We start from the raw sequence: 6,454 nt of genomic DNA, 5'->3' as shown, positions 1-6,454 counted from the left end.
TGAAAGTAGGTCATCAATACTAGAATATAAGGTTGATTATCTTGTAAAGAAAAATACTAAATTTATTTAAATTTTTTGAAAAAAATAAATGCACTAGAGAAAAGAGTCTATGTCAAGATGATATTTTTCTTTTCTAATTTGGATAAATAATTAAGAAGAAAGGTGATGCCAAATGCACAGAGTTAAATTTCAGTAATTTATTAAAAATATATATATACACAAAAAATAGTTAAAAATATATTTTTGCACTAAAGTTTCAAGCTATCAATATACATAAAAAAATTGAAGAGAAAAAGGCAAAATTTACTATATAAAGTGTGACGCCTTGTGTAACTTCAATTTCAGTATTTTATCAACAACTAAATTATAGTGTTTACTTCATAAGAAAGTATGTTCAAATATTTTTTAAATTTTTAAAAAAAATTACAAACATAAAATACACAATACAATATACATTTTATTAGTTTGCATCATTTCAATATTCAAAACATACATTTCACTTTCTATTGATTCAATTTAAAAAGTTGAATCAGCATTGGCCATTTCCTGTATAAAAGTGTGATACAACTTTGTGCTACCTTGCATTACATGAGGTTACTATTTATAGTAAGTTTTCATTTGAGAACGAAATGGTGTGAAATTCTCCCACAAGCTTTTGGTTGCTTAGATAAGCATGCTAGTAATTTTTTGTTGCAAGATCACAACTAGTTTTAAAGATATTAAAGTTTTTGTTTTGGAGGGGTGCAAATAAAGGTTTAAACTTAATTTTGGGGACTTTAGACCCTCTGAAATGTCCTGAAAATTGGGTGAAAATAGCATAGTGGTTTACGAGGTAGTAGAGCACTTCGCGAGCTTTTTGGCACTTCAAACGATTCATCAATTAGACACATGGTTCACAAGTTATGGCCTTTGAATAGGAAATATAATTTGCACCGAACACAAAAATGAGCTATAAAAGGGAGGGACACGTATTGATGTGTTTTTTAACACGTCATAGGGTATTTAGATTGGAGATAACGTCGGCTATACTTTATTGGGTGGTTTTAGCCCATGGTTTTGTAATACCGTTTGACGGTTTCATGTATTTTATCTCCTATATATGAGGTGCGTAAGATAGAGGTTATGTGTAAGAGTCTTATGGCTATTGAGTTACCTTTGAATCTCTTATTAGTGGTACTCCTACGAAGAGATTGCTTTGTAATTATATTGTAATTTTCTTTTTATTGTTGAATAATATATTGGGCAGCTTTTGGAGTGTGGAGTTTTTCTCCCGAAAGGGTTTTCCTCGCTTAAATCACTGTGTTGTGGTATGAATGTTATTTATGAGTATTTATGTTATGTTTCTATAACTATTGTGATGATCTGTAAAAGTTTTTAAATTATCCTCTTCTCAAGGTTAGTGTAGGAAGTTGTTCCGCTACTTAACTTTCTTAGAAGTGGTATCAAAGTCTGATCACCTTTGGTTTCAGTTGTGGGTTGTTGGGTTTTTTGAACTAATCCAAATTTGAGTGGGAGATTGTGTAGAAGACACTTATTGATCTTGTTGCAGGAATTTTTAGATGGCAGGTTTGTTAGGGAGAATAGAGGTGGAGAAATTTAATGAAAGTAATTTTGAGATGTGGAAGCTGAAGATGGAAGATCTGCTAATAGATCGAGATTTGTGGGATGTTGTTGATGCGAATGTTCAAAGACCCTCAGATCCTACTATGACAACTTAGTATGATGTTATGGACCGAAAAGCCAAGGGTCTAATCAGACTGTGCCTGATAGACTCCATTATGATCAATGCCCACAAATAAAACTCTGCAAAGAAGCTATGGACTAAGCTTGGTGAAATATATCAAGCGAAATCTTTGTTAAATCATATTTTATTGAGGAATAAATTGTATTCCTTGAAGATGGAAGAGGGTAGATCAATTATAGACCACCTGAAGGCATTCAATATGTTGGTGGCTCGATTGGTATCTATCAGTGTTAAGATGGATGAAGAGGAGGAATGCTAGATCTTGCTTTGTTCTTTGCCTGATTTGTGGGATTCTCTTGTTATGGCTATCAATAGTACTTTTGTTGTTTTGAAGTCTAAAGATGTGGTGGGTGCTCTACTTGGTGAAGAGATGTAGAGAAAGGTATCCATCAGTTCGAAGGAAACCCTAACTATTCATGGAAGACCCAAGGAGAAAGGCAAGAATAATGAGAAGCACAATAAGTCCAAATCCAGAAAGAGATCGAAATCTCCTAGAAAGTCCAAAGTCATTTGTTGGAATTGTGGTAAATCGGGTCACATCTGTAAGGACTACAAAGAAGAAAAGAAGAAGAAAAAGAATAAATTCGATTCTGAGTTTGAAAAGGAAGATGTTGATGCATTGTGTTGGTTCCCAAAATGGGTTTTATGCCCTTTTGAAAGCCACCAATACACTCAATCCAATTTCTATGAAGTAGCCAACTTCAATCGTGAAAATTATCACAAGGATTGGACCAACTGCGACAAGGATTCAAGATCCTTCTACACTTTTGGCTCTGCAAAACCCAGGAGGGTAATCCCTTTAGTGAATTTCTTGATCTCTACACCACACTCAAAGATTCACTAAAACAAATCATATTATCTCACAAACCGGCTCAACAACAAGGAGAATGCTTGTGGATGGCAAACCCTTTAGTGATCCTCAACCAAATTGGAGCATGAGATGGGTAAAATAAATAATAACAAACATGAAAATGTAATGTATTATGATAATGAACCAAATTATAGCGATTCATCAGTGAAATTGAAACAATACTGATATTTAAAAATAGTTACAAGAAGTGATCAGTGCCTTACTCCATTGGGCTACTGAAGATATAAAATGTAAACTGAAAATATGACAGAACTTCATCTAATAGTATAAGATCTAAGATAATAATGCCTTACTATATATCTCATTTGCAATCCCAACCCAAACTGCTTATCTAAATCCTTGCATGAGCCCTATCGTTCTGCAACTCTATTTAAGCAATTTAATTGACCCCTTGGGCCAAAGCATAAACAGAAAGCTACATACATCACAACAATACACTGAATAAAATAAACCCTTGGTTTATTTCACTCAAAAACTGATAGAATCATACGATGGAGAGAAATAAGTTAGAATTTTATTTCTATTGAATAAAATACTTCTGTCATAGAATGAAATTTATATATAGCTCCTTCAAGAACCTACAAAAAAACTAGACACGAGACTCATTCATTTTCTCTGTAAATGACTTTACAGCTTGTTCCCTTCACCTAGACTCACTACTGGAAACGGACAAGAAAACCCCAAAAAACTCAAAATTTTGAATCCTCAAGGACACTCCCAAATCCAAACCCGTCTAATGGCCTTGATTTCCCTTTTTATAGAAGAAAAGGGAGAAAAAATCTTTAGGCCAAGAGACACATGTCAACAACAGACTTACTCTCAACAAATAGGCTTAAAAGGCCATATGCGATTCTGTTACAACAATATTTCATATCCATGCACTGGCACCCATGAATCAGAATCTTCAACCGAAAATTGGTAGAAGCAAAACCACTTGAGTTGTGCCATTATCATCTTGATGCCTTCGGATGGAGTGTGAGATGTTACATTCCGTTCAACAGAGTGTTTCCCTTCTCGGAAGGGATACTGGGTCCCAAAAAGAAGAAAAGTTGTCTCTAAAATAGAAGAGGACCTCAAGCCTTCATGCCCAAAATATGAAAAAGTGGAAGGAAGAGCTAAAGGGGAAACATAATATGTTGGGGAGGGGTTGCAGCTTCTATGTAGCCATAGAGATGACTGGCTACCACTCCCCACCCAAACAAATCCTTCTTTCATTCCTCTGCAGGCTCCTTCTTCGAACCCCTTGCCATCAAGTGACAGAGTAGAAGCAGAGGTTGTTCCATGCGTGGCCTTTCTTCATAAGAAAAGGATTTCACGCCCCCTCTGACAATCCTTCTCACTTTCACAACCCCTCTAGCAATAAACATACTCACACAAGAAAACACCCATCTAGTATCACAGAGCATACAACAACTCCATGCACGATCCTGCTCAAACATCATCTTCTTTGCAGAAGAAAGAACTAATCTCAGACAACGAAAAGGCTTCTTTTCTCTTCTACCATTTAGGAACCACCCTATTGTATTTATAATAAAAAACACTTCATCTGGTGATACTCATTCACGTGAAAAATCATCATTTTGGTGCTTTCAACTCAAACTGTCAACTATGGATTCTAGAAGTCATGCCTATCAAATCCACTGCCTCCTACTAAGGATCATCCTACGCGAATGATTTTATTCTGATCTTATTCCTCCTTGAATGTACAATTTTTGCCTCAGAATCCCTGTCAGCAGACGATCTCTGATTTCATCAGGGAACCCGTGATCCTTCATTTCCAACTCAGAAGTTATCCCAATCCCCTTATGCCTCTGAAACAGTCGTCCTTACTTGTCTAATCAATCCCGACTCAGTAGAAACCTTCAAAATAGTCCCTTGGGATTGAGTCGACATACAAGTGTCCCAACTTGTCGCTATCCTATTCCATGATGACAAGCCTACATTCCGTCCATTCTACCTTTCCTACATGAGTGACAAATAATGCCCTTTGATTACCTTTTTAAAAATCAGTTTGAAACTCTGTCGTAAATCTTGCCGAACCTAGCTAATCAAACAATCACTAATGGTCAATTTGACATTGACATTCCATTGTGGCTTGTGGACCCATTAAATATGCGATGTAGCAGCGCCAACTCACCTTCTAACCCAACATTATCAGCAACCCCATTGTCAGCCTTCTTGGCCCACCTTGGACATGTGGCATCATCTAGTGATGTCGCGACCCTTAAACTTCTTGCATCTTCCTTCATAGATTTATGAGGGACGTTGGATATATTCGCTCTTTACCTTGCAGCCATTGTGCCCGCAAACTTTTGTAGACTAAAAATGGAGCACCTTTTCACCAGATTATAACATCACCGTCAATTAGAAACACGTGCAAATTGATGGAACTGCTAGTAACTTGGGCTTTACCTCTTGAGATCTGGTTATATGAGGACTTTGAATGGTCCAACCATTGGCTTACCCTTCTCCACCAAGGACATGGTGGCATCATCTCACGATGTCGCAATCTCTATCTTCCTTGCATTTATATCCTTGAGGAAGCGTTGACCGTAAGATCTTTTCTGCCTTTATCCACTAGTCAAAGTATTTAAAATTTTAGACTGAGGAAAAATATAAGGGGCTCGACTGAAAAACAACTTAATGCTTAGGAAACACAATGGCCCCACCAACGGTAACTGATCCTTGGCTTAAGTGAAAAAAGGTAACGACGAAATATAACAGGCTTAGGGTTTTTCCTTCACAAGGCTTGGTTAGAAATTCATAATCCCTAAAACCCTAGACCTTGAACTTTAACAGAGGGCAAAATAAATCCAGAATGACCAATATTTTGACTCAAACATGAAAATTCTTGTGCAGTCATTTTGAAGACTATCACATTGATTGCAGCTTTGGCAACTCATGCAGGTAATGATGTTTGGTTAATTGACTCAGGTGCATCTTTTCATATGACTTCCAATAGAGATTGGTTTTTTGAATATGAAGAATTTAATGGAGGTAAGGTGTACTTGGGTGATGATTCACATTTAGACATTGTTGGTCGAGGTAAAGTTAGAGTCAGGTTTTTTGATGGTAGAATAAAAAGGATTAATGGTGTGATGCATATCCCTAAATTAAAATGAAATTTGTTATCTGTGAGCAAACTTATAGATGCAGGTGTGTAGGTAGTCTTTTTTGAAGCAAGATGTAAGATGATTAAGGGTGCTATGGTAATTGCTAGAGGTGTCAAGTTTGGCACTTTGTATAAGCTAGAGGCATACACTATTGAGTGTAATAGCACTTATGTAAAAAGTAAATATGTGGATACTTTATTGAAAGCTTTTAGAGTTTCACCTTCAATAGATAGACATGAATTTTGGGCACCTAAGGGTGCTCTTTCTTCTTAAGAAAAGTTACTTGCAAAGAAGACAATGTTATGGCACCAGAGGCTTGGCCGCATTAGAGAAAAGGGTCTAAGTGCGTTGAAAAATAAAAACCTTGTTGAAGGTGTGAATGATTGTAATCTTGACTTTTATTTCTATAAGCATTGCATTTATGGAAACCAAAACCGCATTCAGTTTTACTCGAGTTCTCATAAATCTTGTTGTGTTTTGGATCTTATTCAATTTGATGTGTTTGGTCCTGTAGATGTTCCTTCGATTAGAAAATCCACATATTATGTTTCATTTATTGATGATTTTAGTAGAAGGACATTGGTATATTTTCTAAAGAGGAAATCTGAAATTTTCAATTGATTTAAAGAATTTAAAGCAAGGTTGAGTTGCAGATTGGAAAAAAAATTAAATGTTTGAGGACTAATAATGGAGGTGAATTTTGTTCTAATGGTTTTGATAGATTCT

Source organism: Cryptomeria japonica, chromosome 5, assembly GCF_030272615.1.
Source record: "Cryptomeria japonica chromosome 5, Sugi_1.0, whole genome shotgun sequence".
NCBI lineage: Eukaryota > Viridiplantae > Streptophyta > Pinopsida > Cupressales > Cupressaceae > Cryptomeria > Cryptomeria japonica.
This window is presented reverse-complemented; position numbering follows the sequence as displayed.